The 12,542-nt window shown below is 74.1% G+C and overlaps 1 protein-coding gene across 1 annotated transcript in view; it reads left to right on the top strand.

Moving 5' to 3' along the window:
- Positions 1-12,542, top strand: part of LOC140396604 (serine/threonine-protein kinase TAO2-like) — a 147,608-nt gene that overhangs the window by 76,894 nt on the left and 58,172 nt on the right. The window lies entirely within an intron of this gene.

Here is a 12,542-nt window from a genome sequence, read left to right as displayed (position 1 = left end):
GGAGAAGGGGCGGAGAGTGTGGGCGGAGAGGGGGCGGAGAGGGGGTGGAGAGGGGGTGGAGAGTGTGGGCGGAGAGGCGGCGGAGAGTGGGCGGAGAGTGTGGGCGGAGAGGGGGAGAGTGTGGGCGGAGAGTGTGGGCGGAGAGTGTGGGCGGAGAGTGTGGGCGGAGAGTGTGGGCGGAGTGTGTGGGCGGAGAGTGTGGGCGGAGAGGGGGCGGAGAGTGTGGGCGGAGAGGGGCGGAGAGTGTGGGCGGAGAGGGGGCAGAGAGGGGGCAGAGAGGGGGCGGAGAGTGTGGGCGGAGAGGGGCGGAGAGTGTGGGCGGAGAGGGGGCGGAGAGTGTGGGCAGAGAGGGGGCAGAGAGGGGGCGGAGAGTGGGCGGAGAGTGTGGGCGGAGAGTGTGGGCGGAGAGGGGGCGGAGAGGGGGCGGAGAGGGGGCGGAGAGTGTGGGCGGAGAGGGGGCGGAGAGTGTGGGCGGAGAGGGGCGGAGAGTGTGGGCGGAGAGTGTGGGCGGAGAGTGTGGGCAGAGAGGGGGCAGAGAGGGGGCGGAGAGTGGGGGCGGAGAGGGGCGGAGAGGGGCGGAGAGTGTGGGCGGAGAGGGGGCGGAGAGTGTGGGCGGAGAGGGGGCGGAGAGTGTGGGCGGAGAGGGGCGGAGAGTGTGGGCGGAGAGTGTGGGCGGAGAGGGGGCGGAGAGGGGGCGGAGAGGGGGCGGAGAGTGTGGGCGGAGAGGGGGCGGAGAGTGTGGGCGGAGAGTGTGGGCGGAGAGGGGGCGGAGAGTGTGGGCGGAGAGGGGGCAGAGAGTGTGGGCGGAGAGGGGGCGGTGAGTGTGGGCGGAGAGGGGGCGGAGAGTGTGGGCGGAGAGGGGGCGGAGAGTGTGGGCGGAAAGGGGGCGGAGAGGGGGCGGAGTGTGTGGGCGGAAAGGGGGCGGAGAGTGTGGGCGGAAAGGGGGCGGAGAGTGTGGGCGGAGAGGGGGTGGAGTGTGTGGGCGGAAAGGGGGCGGGGAGGGGGCGGAGTGTGTGGGCGGAAAGGGGTCGGAGAGTGTGGGCGGGGAGGGGGCGGAGAGTGTGGGCGGAGAGGGGGCGGAGAGTGTGGGCGGGGAGGGGGCGGAGAGTGTGGGCGGAGAGGGGGCGGAGTGTGTGGGCGGAAAGGGGGCGGAGAGTGTGGGCGGAAAGGGGGCGGAGAGTGTGGGCGGAGAGGGGGCGGAGAGTGTGGGCGGAGAGGGGGCGGAGAGTGTGGGCGGGGAGGGGGCGGAGAGTGTGGGCGGAGAGGGGGCGGAGAGTGTGGGCGGAGAGGGGGCGGAGACTGTGGGCGGAGAGTGTGGGCGGAAAGGGGGCGGAGAGTGTGGGCGGAGAGTGGGCGGGGAGTGTGGGCGGAGAGTGTGGGCGGAGAGGGGGCGGAGAGTGTGGGCGGAGAGGGGGCGGAGAGTGTGGGCGGAGAGTGTGGGCGGAGAGTGTGGGCGGAGAGTGTGGGCGGAGAGTGTGGGCGGAGAGGGGGCGGAGAGGGGGCGGAGAGTGTGGGCGGAGAGGGGGCGGAGAGTGTGGGCGGAGAGGGGGCGGAGAGTGTGGGCGGGGAGGGGGCGGAGAGTGTGGGCGGAGAGTGTGGGCGGAGAGTGTGGGCGGAGAGGGGGCGGAGAGTGTGGGCGGAGAGTGTGGGCGGAGAGTGTGGGCGGAGAGTGTGGGCGGAGAGGGGGCGGAGAGTGTGGGCGGTGAGTGTGGGCGGAGAGGGGGCGGAGAGTGTGGGCGGAGAGTGTGGGCGGAGAGTGTGGGCGGAAAGGGGGCGGAGAGGGGGCGGAGTGTGTGGGCGGAAAGGGGGCGGAGAGTGTGGGCGGAGAGGGGGCGGAGAGTGTGGGCGGAGAGTGTGGGCGGAAAGGGGGCGGAGAGGGGGCAGAGAGTGGGCGGAGAGTGTGGGCGGAGAGTGTGGGCGGAGAGGGGGCGGAGAGTGTGGGCGGAGAGGGGTCGGAGAGTGTGGGCGGAGAGTGTGGGCGGAAAGGGGGCGGAGAGTGTGGGCGGAGAGTGTGGGCGGAGGGGGCGGAGAGGGGGCGGAGAGGGGCGGAGAGTGTGGGCGGAGAGGGGGCGGAGAGAGGGCGGAGAGTGTGGGCGGAGAGAGGGCGGAGAGTGTGGGCGGAGAGAGGGCGGAGAGAGGGCGGAGAGTGTGGGCGGAGAGTGTGGGCGGAGAGTGTGGGCGGAGAGTGTGGGCGGAGAGGGGGCGGAGAGTGTGGGCGGAGAGGGGGCGGAGAGTGTGGGCGGAGAGGGGGCGGAGAGTGTGGGCGGGGAGGGGGCGGAGAGGGGGCGGAGAGTGTGGGCGGAGAGGGGGCGGAGAGTGTGGGCGGAGAGGGGGCGGAGAGGGGGCGGAGAGTGTGGGCGGAGAGTGTGGGCGGAGAGGGTGGGCGGAGAGGGGGCGGAGAGGGGGCGGAGAGGGGGCGGAGAGTGTGGGCGGAGAGTGTGGGCGGAGAGGGGGCGGAGAGGGTGGGCGGAGAGGGGGCGGAGAGTGTGGGCGGAGAGGGGGCGGAGAGGGGGCGGAGAGTGTGGGCGGAGAGGGGGCGGAGAGGGGGCGGAGAGTGTGGGCGGAGAGGGTGGGCGGAGAGTGTGGGCGGGGAGGGGGCGGAGAGTGTGGGCGGAGAGGGGGCGGAGAGGGGGCGGAGAGTGTGGGCGGGGAGGGGGCGGAGAGGGGGCGGAGAGTGTGGGCGGAGAGGGGGCGGAGAGGGGGCGGAGAGGGGGCGGAGAGTGTGGGCGGAGAGGGGGCGGAGAGGGGGCGGAGAGTGTGGGCGGGGAGGGGGCGGAGAGTGTGGGCGGAGAGTGTGGGCGGAGAGTGTGGGCGGAGAGAGGGCGGAGAGTGTGGGCGGAGAGTGTGGGCGGAGAGTGTGGGCGGAGAGGGGGCGGAGAGTGTGGGCGGAGAGGGGGCGGAGAGTGTGGGCGGAGAGTGTGGGCGGAGAGAGGGCGGAGAGTGTGGGCGGAGAGTGTGGGCGGAGAGTGTGGGCGGAGAGGGGGCGGAGATGGGGCGGAGAGTGTGGGCGGAGAGTGTGGGCGGAGAGTGTGGGCGGAGAGTGTGGGCGGAGAGGGGGCGGAGAGTGTGGGCGGAGAGTGTGGGCGGAGAGTGTGGGCGGAGAGTGTGGGCGGAGAGTGTAGGCGGAGAGTGTGGGCGGAGAGGGGGCGGAGAGTGTGGGCGGAGAGGGGGCGGAGAGTGTGGGCGGAGAGAGGGCGGAGAGGGTGGGCGGAGAGGGGGCGGAGAGTGTGGGCGGAGAGTGTGGGCGGAGAGTGTGGGCGGAGAGTGTAGGCGGAGAGTGTGGGCGGAGAGGGGGCGGAGAGTGTGGGCGGAGAGGGGGCGGAGAGTGTGGGCGGAGAGGGGGCGGAGAGTGTGGGCGGAGAGGGGCGGAGAGGGGGCGGAGAGGGGGCGGAGTGTGTGGGCGGAGAGGGGGCGGAGAGGGGGCGGAGTGTGTGGGCGGAGACGGGGCGGTGAGTGTGGGCGGAGAGGGGCGGAGAGGGGGCGGAGAGGGGGCGGAGTGTGTGGGCGGAGAGGGGGCGGAGAGGGGGCGGAGTGTGTGGGCGGAGACGGGGCGGTGAGTGTGGGCGGAGAGGGGCGGAGAGGGGGCAGAGAGTGGGCGGAGAGGGGGCGGAGAGGGGGCGGAGAGGGGGCAGAGAGTGGGCGGAGAGGGGGCGGAGAGTGTGGGCGGAGAGTGTGGGCGGAGAGTGTGGGCGGAGAGTGGGGGCGGAGAGTGTGGGCGGAGAGGGGGCGGAGAGTGTGGGCGGGGAGGGGGCAGAGAGTGTGGGCGGAGAGTGTGGGCGGAGAGGGGGCGGAGAGTGTGGGCGGAGAGGGGGCGGAGAGTGGGCGGAGAGGGGGCGGAGAGTGTGGGCGGAGAGGGTGGGCGGAGAGTGTGGGCGGAGAGGGTGGGCGGAGAGGGGGCGGAGAGGGGGCGGAGAGTGTGGGCGGAGAGGGGGCGGAGAGTGTGGGCGGAGAGTGGGCGGAGAGGGGGCGGAGAGTGTGGGCGGAGAGGGGGCGGAGAGGGGGCGGAGAGTGTGGGCGGGGAGGGGGCGGAGAGTGTGGGCGGAGAGTGTGGGCGGAGAGTGTGGGCGGAGAGTGTGGGCGGAGAGTGTGGGCGGAGAGGGGGCGGAGAGTGTGGGCGGAGAGTGTGGGCGGAGAGTGTGGGCGGAGAGGGGGCGGAGAGTGTGGGCGGAGAGGGGGCGGAGAGTGTGGGCGGGGAGGGGGCGGAGAGTGTGGGCGGAGAGTGTGGGCGGAGAGTGTGGGCGGAGAGTGTGGGCGGAGAGTGTGGGCGGAGAGTGTGGGCGGAGAGTGTGGGCGGAGAGGGGGCGGAGAGTGTGGGCGGAGAGTGTGGGCGGAGAGAGGGCGGAGAGTGTGGGCGGAGAGTGTGGGCGGAGAGTGTGGGCGGAGAGTGTGGGCGGAGAGGGGGCGGAGATGGGGCGGAGAGTGTGGGCGGAGAGTGTGGGCGGAGAGTGTGGGCGGAGAGTGTGGGCGGAGAGGGGGCGGAGAGTGTGGGCGGAGAGGGGGCGGAGAGTGTGGGCGGAGAGGGGGCGGAGAGTGTGGGCGGAGAGGGGGCGGAGAGTGTGGGCGGAGAGGGGCGGAGAGGGGGCGGAGAGGGGGCGGAGTGTGTGGGCGGAGAGGGGGCGGAGAGGGGGCGGAGTGTGTGGGCGGAGACGGGGCGGTGAGTGTGGGCGGAGAGGGGCGGAGAGTGTGGGCGGAGAGGGGCGGAGAGTGTGGGCGGAGAGGGGCGGAGAGGGGGCGGAGAGGGGGCGGAGTGTGTGGGCGGAGAGGGGGCGGAGAGGGGGCGGAGTGTGTGGGCGGAGACGGGGCGGTGAGTGTGGGCGGAGAGGGGCGGAGAGGGGGCAGAGAGTGGGCGGAGAGGGGGCGGAGAGGGGGCGGAGAGGGGGCAGAGAGTGGGCGGAGAGGGGGCGGAGAGTGTGGGCGGAGAGTGTGGGCGGAGAGTGTGGGCGGAGAGTGGGGGCGGAGAGTGTGGGCGGAGAGGGGGCGGAGAGTGTGGGCGGGGAGGGGGCAGAGAGTGTGGGCGGAGAGGGGGCGGAGAGTGGGCGGAGAGGGGGCGGAGAGGGTGGGCGGAGAGGGGGCGGAGAGTGTGGGCGGAGAGTGTGGGCGGAGAGGGTGGGCGGAGAGGGTGGGCGGAGAGTGTGGGCGGAGAGGGTGGGCGGAGAGTGTGGGCGGAGAGGGTGGGCGGAGAGGGGGCGGAGAGTGTGGGCGGAGAGGGGGCGGAGAGTGGGCGGAGAGGGGGCGGAGAGTGTGGGCGGAGAGGGTGGGCGGAGAGTGTGGGCGGAGAGGGTGGGCGGAGAGGGGGCGGAGAGGGGGCGGAGAGTGTGGGCGGAGAGGGGGCGGAGAGGGGGCGGAGAGTGTGGGCGGAGAGGGGGCGGAGAGGGGGCGGAGAGTGTGGGCGGGGAGGGGGCGGAGAGTGTGGGCGGAGAGTGTGGGCGGAGAGTGTGGGCGGAGAGTGTGGGCGGAGAGAGGGCGGAGAGTGTGGGCGGAGAGTGTGGGCGGAGAGTGTGGGCGGAGAGGGGGCGGAGAGTGTGGGCGGAGAGTGTGGGCGGAGAGAGGGCGGAGAGTGTGGGCGGAGAGTGTGGGCGGAGAGTGTGGGCGGAGAGTGTGGGCGGAGAGGGGGCGGAGATGGGGCGGAGAGTGTGGGCGGAGAGTGTGGGCGGAGAGTGTGGGCGGAGAGTGTGGGCGGAGAGGGGGCGGAGAGTGTGGGCGGAGAGGGGGCGGAGAGTGTGGGCGGAGAGTGTGGGCGGAGAGTGTAGGCGGAGAGAGGGCGGAGTGTGTGGGCGGAGAGTGTGGGCGGAGAGAGGGCGGAGAGGGTGGGCGGAGAGGGGGCGGAGAGTGTGGGCGGGGAGGGGGCGGAGAGTGTAGGCGGAGAGTGTGGGCGGAGAGTGTAGGCGGAGAGTGTGGGCGGAGAGTGTGGGCGGAGAGTGTGGGCGGAGAGTGTGGGCGGAGAGGGGGCGGAGAGTGTGGGCGGAGAGGGGGCGGAGAGTGTGGGCGGAGAGGGGCGGAGAGGGGGCGGAGAGGGGGCGGAGTGTGTGGGCGGAGAGGGGGCGGAGAGGGGGCGGAGTGTGTGGGCGGAGACGGGGCGGTGAGTGTGGGCGGAGAGGGGGCGGAGAGTGTGGGCGGGGAGGGGGCAGAGAGTGGGCGGAGAGGGGGCGGAGAGTGTGGGCGGAGAGGGGGCGGAGAGTGGGCGGAGAGGGGGCGGAGAGGGGGCGGAGAGGGGGCAGAGAGTGGGCGGAGAGGGGGCGGAGAGTGTGGGCGGGGAGGGGGCAGAGAGTGTGGGCGGAGAGGGGGCGGAGAGTGTGGGCGGAGAGGGGGCGGAGAGTGTGGGCGGAAAGGGTGCGGAGAGGGGGCGGAGTGTGTGGGCGGAAAGGGGGCGGAGAGTGTGGGCGGAGAGGGGGCGGAGAGTGTGGGCGGAGAGGGGGCGGAGAGTGTGGGCGGGGAGGGGGCGGAGAGTGTGGGCGGAAAGGGGGCGGAGAGTGTGAGCGGAGAGGGGGCGGAGTGTGTGGGCGGAAAGGGGTCGGAGAGTGTGAGCGGAAAGGGGTCGGAGAGTGTGGGCGGAGAGGGGGCGGAGAGTGTGGGCGGAGAGGGGGCGGAGAGTGTGGGCGGGGAGGGGGCGGAGAGTGTGGGCGGAGAGGGGGCGGAGAGTGTGGGCGGAGAGGGGGCGGAGAGTGTGGGCGGAAAGGGGGCGGAGAGGGGGCGGAGTGTGTGGGCGGAAAGGGGTCGGAGAGTGTGGGCGGAGAGGGGGCGGAGAGTGTGGGCGGAGAGGGGGCGGAGAGTGTGGGCGGGGAGGGGGCGGAGAGTGTGGGCGGAAAGGGGGCGGAGAGGGGGCGGAGTGTGTGGGCGGAAAGGGGGCGGAGAGTGTGGGCGGAGAGGGGGCGGAGAGTGTGGGCGGAGAGGGGGCGGAGAGTGTGGGCGGAGAGGGGGCGGAAAGGGGGCGGAGTGTGTGGGCGGAAAGGGGGCGGAGAGTGTGGGCGGAGAGGGGGCGGAGAGTGTGGGCGGGGAGGGGGCGGAGAGTGTGGGCGGAAAGGGGGCGGAGAGGGGGCGGAGTGTGTGGGCGGAAAGGGGGCGGAGAGGGGGCGGAGAGTGTGGGCGGAAAGGGGGCGGAGAGGGGGCGGAGTGTGTGGGCGGAAAGGGGGCGGAGAGTGTGGGCGGAGAGGGGGCGGAGAGTGTGGGCGGGGAGGGGCCGGAGAGGGGGCGGAGAGTGTGGGCGGAGAGTGTGGGCGGAGAGGGGGCGGAGAGTGTGGGCGGAGAGTGTGGGCGGAGAGTGTAGGCGGAGAGTGTGGGCGGAGAGTGTGGGCGGAGAGTGTGGGCGGAGAGTGTGGGCGGAGAGTGTAGGCGGAGAGTGTGGGCGGAGAGGGGGCGGAGAGTGTGGGCGGAGAGGGGGCGGAGAGTGTGGGCGGAGAGGGGGCGGAGAGTGTGGGCGGAGAGGGGCGGAGAGGGGGCGGAGAGGGGGCGGAGTGTGTGGGCGGAGAGGGGGCGGAGAGGGGGCGGAGTGTGTGGGCGGAGACGGGGCGGAGAGTGTGGGCGGAGAGGGGCGGAGAGGGGGCGGAGAGGGGGCGGAGTGTGTGGGCGGAGAGGGGGCGGAGAGGGGGCGGAGTGTGTGGGCGGAGACGGGGCGGTGAGTGTGGGCGGAGAGGGGCGGAGAGGGGGCAGAGAGTGGGCGGAGAGGGGGCGGAGAGGGGGCGGAGAGGGGGCAGAGAGTGGGCGGAGAGGGGGCGGAGAGTGTGGGCGGAGAGTGTGGGCGGAGAGTGGGGGCGGAGAGTGTGGGCGGAGAGGGGGCGGAGAGTGTGGGCGGGGAGGGGGCAGAGAGTGTGGGCGGAGAGTGTGGGCGGAGAGGGTGGGCGGAGAGTGTGGGCGGAGAGGGTGGGCGGAGAGTGTGGGCGGAGAGGGGGCGGAGAGTGGGCGGAGAGGGTGGGCGGAGAGTGTGGGCGGAGAGGGTGGGCGGAGAGGGGGCGGAGAGGGGGCGGAGAGGGGGCGGAGAGTGTGGGCGGGGAGGGGGCGGAGAGTGTGGGCGGAGAGTGTGGGCGGAGAGTGTGGGCGGAGAGTGTGGGCGGAGAGAGGGCGGAGAGTGTGGGCGGAGAGTGTGGGCGGAGAGTGTGGGCGGAGAGGGGGCGGAGAGTGTGGGCGGAGAGTGTGGGCGGAGAGAGGGCGGAGAGTGTGGGCGGAGAGTGTGGGCGGAGAGTGTGGGCGGAGAGTGTGGGCGGAGAGGGGGCGGAGATGGGGCGGAGAGTGTGGGCGGAGAGTGTGGGCGGAGAGTGTGGGCGGAGAGTGTGGGCGGAGAGGGGGCGGAGAGTGTGGGCGGAGAGGGGGCGGAGAGTGTGGGCGGGGAGGGGGCGGAGAGTGTGGGCGGAGAGTGTAGGCGGAGAGAGGGCGGAGTGTGTGGGCGGAGAGTGTGGGCGGAGAGAGGGCGGAGAGTGTGGGCGGGGAGGGGGCGGAGAGTGTGGGCGGAGAGTGTGGGCGGAGAGTGTAGGCGGAGAGTGTGGGCGGTGAGTGTGGGCGGAGAGTGTGGGCGGAGAGGGGGCGGAGAGTGTGGGCGGAGAGGGGCGGAGAGGGGGCGGAGAGGGGGCGGAGTGTGTGGGCGGAGAGGGGGCGGAGAGGGGGCGGAGTGTGTGGGCGGAGACGGGGCGGTGAGTGTGGGCGGAGAGGGGGCGGAGAGTGTGGGCGGGGAGGGGGCAGAGAGTGGGCGGAGAGGGGGCGGAGAGTGTGGGCGGAGAGGGGGCGGAGAGTGGGCGGAGAGGGGGCGGAGAGGGGGCGGAGAGGGGGCAGAGAGTGGGCGGAGAGGGGGCGGAGAGTGTGGGCGGAGAGGGGGCGGAGAGTGTGGGCGGAGAGTGGGGGCGGAGAGTGTGGGCGGAGAGGGGGCGGAGAGTGTGGGCGGGGAGGGGGCAGAGAGTGTGGGCGGAGAGGGGGCGGAGAGTGTGGGCGGAGAGGGGGCGGAGAGTGTGGGCGGAAAGGGTGCGGAGAGGGGGCGGAGTGTGTGGGCGGAAAGGGGGCGGAGAGGGGGCGGAGTGTGTGGGCGGAAAGGGGGCGGAGAGTGTGGGCGGAAAGGGGTCGGAGAGTGTGGGCGGAGAGGGGGCGGAGAGTGTGGGCGGAGAGGGGGCGGAGAGTGTGGGCGGGGAGGGGGCGGAGAGTGTGGGCGGAGAGGGGGCGGAGAGTGTGGGCGGAGAGGGGGCGGAAAGGGGGCGGAGTGTGTGGGCGGAAAGGGGGCGGAGAGTGTGGGCGGAAAGGGGGCGGAGAGGGGGCGGAGTGTGTGGGCGGAAAGGGGGCGGAGAGGGGGCGGAGAGTGTGGGCGGAAAGGGGGCGGAGAGGGGGCGGAGTGTGTGGGCGGAAAGGGGGCGGAGAGTGTGGGCGGAGAGGGGGCGGAGAGTGTGGGCGGGGAGGGGCCGGAGAGGGGGCGGAGAGTGTGGGCGGAGAGGGGGCGGAGAGTGTGGGCGGAGAGGGGGCGGAGAGTGTGGGCGGAAAGGGGGCGGAGAGGGGGCGGAGTGTGTGGGCGGAAAGGGGGCGGAGAGGGGGCGGAGAGTGTGGGCGGAAAGGGGGCGGAGAGTGTGGGCGGAGAGGGGGCGGAGAGTGTGGGCGGAAAGGGGGCGGAGAGGGGGCGGAGTGTGTGGGCGGAAAGGGGGCGGAGAGTGTGGGCGGGGAGGGGCCGGAGAGGGGGCGGAGAGTGTGGGCGGAGAGTGTGGGCGGAGAGTGTGGGCGGAGAGTGTGGGCGGAGAGGGGGCGGAGAGTGTGGGCGGAAAGGGGGCGGAGAGGGGGCGGAGTGTGTGGGCGGAGAGGGGGCGGAGAGTGTGGGCGGGGAGGGGCCGGAGAGGGGGCGGAGAGTGTGGGCGGAGAGTGTGGGCGGAGAGTGTGGGCGGAGAGTGTGGGCGGAGAGGGGGCGGAGAGTGTGGGCGGAAAGGGGGCGGAGAGGGGGCGGAGTGTGTGGGCGGAAAGGGGGCGGAGAGTGTGGGCGGAGAGGGGGCGGAGAGTGTGGGCGGAGAGGGGGCGGAGTGTGTGGGCGGAGAGGGGGCGGAGAGTGTGGGCGGAGAGTGTGGGCGGAGAGTGTGGGCGGAGAGTGTGGGCGGAGAGGGGGCGGAGAGTGTGGGCGGAGAGTGTGGGCGGGGAGGGGGCGGAGAGTGTGGGCGGAGAGTGTGGGCGGAGAGTGTGGGCGGAGAGTGTGGGCGGGGAGGGGGCGGAGAGTGTGGGCGGAGAGTGTGGGCGGAGAGGGGGCGGAGAATGTGGGCGGAGAGGGGGCGGAGAGTGTGGGCGGAGAGGGGGCGGAGAGTGTGGGCGGAGAGTGTGGGCGGAGAGGGGGCGGAGAGTGTGGGCGGAGAGGGGGCGGAGAGTGTGGGCGGAGAGTGTGGGCGGGGAGGGGGCGGAGAGTGTGGGCGGAGAGTGTGGGCGGAGAGGGGGCGGAGAGTGTGGGCGGAGAGGGTGGGCGGAGAGGGTGGGCGGAGAGGGGGCGGAGAGGGGGCGGAGTGTGTGGGCGGAAAGGGGGCGGAGAGGGGGCGGAGTGTGTGGGCGGAAAGGGGGCGGAGAGGGGGCGGAGAGTGTGGGCGGAAAGGGGGCGGAGAGTGTGGGCGGAGAGGGGGCGGAGAGTGTGGGCGGGGAGGGGCCGGAGAGGGGGCGGAGAGTGTGGGCGGAGAGGGGGCGGAGAGTGTGGGCGGAGAGGGGGCGGAGAGTGTGGGCGGAAAGGGGGCGGAGAGGGGGCGGAGTGTGTGGGCGGAAAGGGGGCGGAGAGGGGGCGGAGAGTGTGGGCGGAAAGGGGGCGGAGAGTGTGGGCGGAGAGGGGGCGGAGAGTGTGGGCGGAAAGGGGGCGGAGAGGGGGCGGAGTGTGTGGGCGGAAAGGGGGCGGAGAGTGTGGGCGGGGAGGGGCCGGAGAGGGGGCGGAGAGTGTGGGCGGAGAGTGTGGGCGGAGAGTGTGGGCGGAGAGTGTGGGCGGAGAGTGTGGGCGGAGAGGGGGCGGAGAGTGTGGGCGGAAAGGGGGCGGAGAGGGGGCGGAGTGTGTGGGCGGAGAGGGGGCGGAGAGTGTGGGCGGGGAGGGGCCGGAGAGGGGGCGGAGAGTGTGGGCGGAGAGTGTGGGCGGAGAGTGTGGGCGGAGAGTGTGGGCGGAGAGGGGGCGGAGAGTGTGGGCGGAAAGGGGGCGGAGAGGGGGCGGAGTGTGTGGGCGGAAAGGGGGCGGAGAGTGTGGGCGGAGAGGGGGCGGAGAGGGGGCGGAGAGGGGGCGGAGAGTGTGGGCGGAGAGGGGGCGGAGTGTGTGGGCGGAGAGGGGGCGGAGAGTGTGGGCGGAGAGTGTGGGCGGAGAGTGTGGGCGGAGAGTGTGGGCGGAGAGGGGGCGGAGAGTGTGGGCGGAGAGTGTGGGCGGGGAGGGGGCGGAGAGTGTGGGCGGAGAGTGTGGGCGGAGAGTGTGGGCGGAGAGTGTGGGCGGGGAGGGGGCGGAGAGTGTGGGCGGAGAGTGTGGGCGGAGAGGGGGCGGAGAATGTGGGCGGAGAGGGGGCGGAGAGTGTGGGCGGAGAGGGGGCGGAGAGTGTGGGCGGAGAGTGTGGGCGGAGAGGGGGCGGAGAGTGTGGGCGGAGAGGGGGCGGAGAGTGTGGGCGGAGAGTGTGGGCGGGGAGGGGGCGGAGAGTGTGGGCGGAGAGTGTGGGCGGTGAGTGTGGGCGGAGAGGGGGCGGAGAGTGTGGGCGGAGAGTGTGGGCGGAGAGTGTGGGCGGAGAGTGTGGGCGGAGAGTGTGGGCGGAGAGTGTGGGCGGGGAGGGGGCGGAGAGTGTGGGCGGAGAGGGTGGGCGGAGAGGGTGGGCGGAGAGGGGGCGGAGAGGGGGCGGAGAGTGTGGGCGGAGAGGGGGCGGAGAGTGTGGGCGGAGAGTGTGGGCGGAGAGGGGGCGGAGAGGGGGCAGAGAGTGTGGGCGGAGAGTGTGGGCGGAGAGTGTGGGCGGAGAGTGTGGGCGGAGAGTGTGGGCGGGGAGGGGGCGGAGAGTGTGGGCGGAGAGGGTGGGCGGAGAGGGTGGGCGGAGAGGGGGCGGAGAGGGGGCGGAGAGTGTGGGCGGAGAGTGTGGGCGGAGAGGGGCGGAGAGTGTGGGCGGAGAGTGTGGGCGGAGTGTGTGGGCGGAGACGGGGCGGTGAGTGTGGGCGGAGAGGGGCGGAGAGGGGGCGGAGAGGGGGCGGAGAGGGGGCGGAGAGGGGGCGGAGAGTGTGGGCGGAGAGTGTGGGCGGAGAGGGGCGGAGAGGGGGCGGAGAGGGGGCGGAGAGTGTGGGCGGAGAGTGTGGGCGGAGAGTGTGGGCGGAGAGGGGGCGGAGAGGGGCGGAGAGGGGGCGGAGAGGGGGCGGAGAGGGGGCGGAGAGGGGGCGGAGAGGGGGCGGAGAGTGTGGGCGGAGAGTGTGGGCGGAGAGGGGCGGAGAGGGGGCGGAGAGGGGGCGGAGAGTGTGGGCGGAGAGTGTGGGCGGAGTGTGTGGGCGGAGAGGGGGCGGAGAGTGTGGGCGGGGAGGGGGCGGAGAGTGTGGGCGGAGAGGGTGGGCGGAGAGGGTGGGCGGAGAGGGGGCGGAGAGGGGGCGGAGAGGGGGCGGAGAGTGTGGGCGGA

The sequence above is a fragment of the Scyliorhinus torazame genome, chromosome 19 (genome assembly GCF_047496885.1).
Source record: "Scyliorhinus torazame isolate Kashiwa2021f chromosome 19, sScyTor2.1, whole genome shotgun sequence".
In the NCBI taxonomy this organism is placed as follows: domain Eukaryota; kingdom Metazoa; phylum Chordata; class Chondrichthyes; order Carcharhiniformes; family Scyliorhinidae; genus Scyliorhinus; species Scyliorhinus torazame.
Note: the sequence above shows the minus strand (reverse complement) of the source record. Positions and strands in the feature narration are given on the sequence as shown.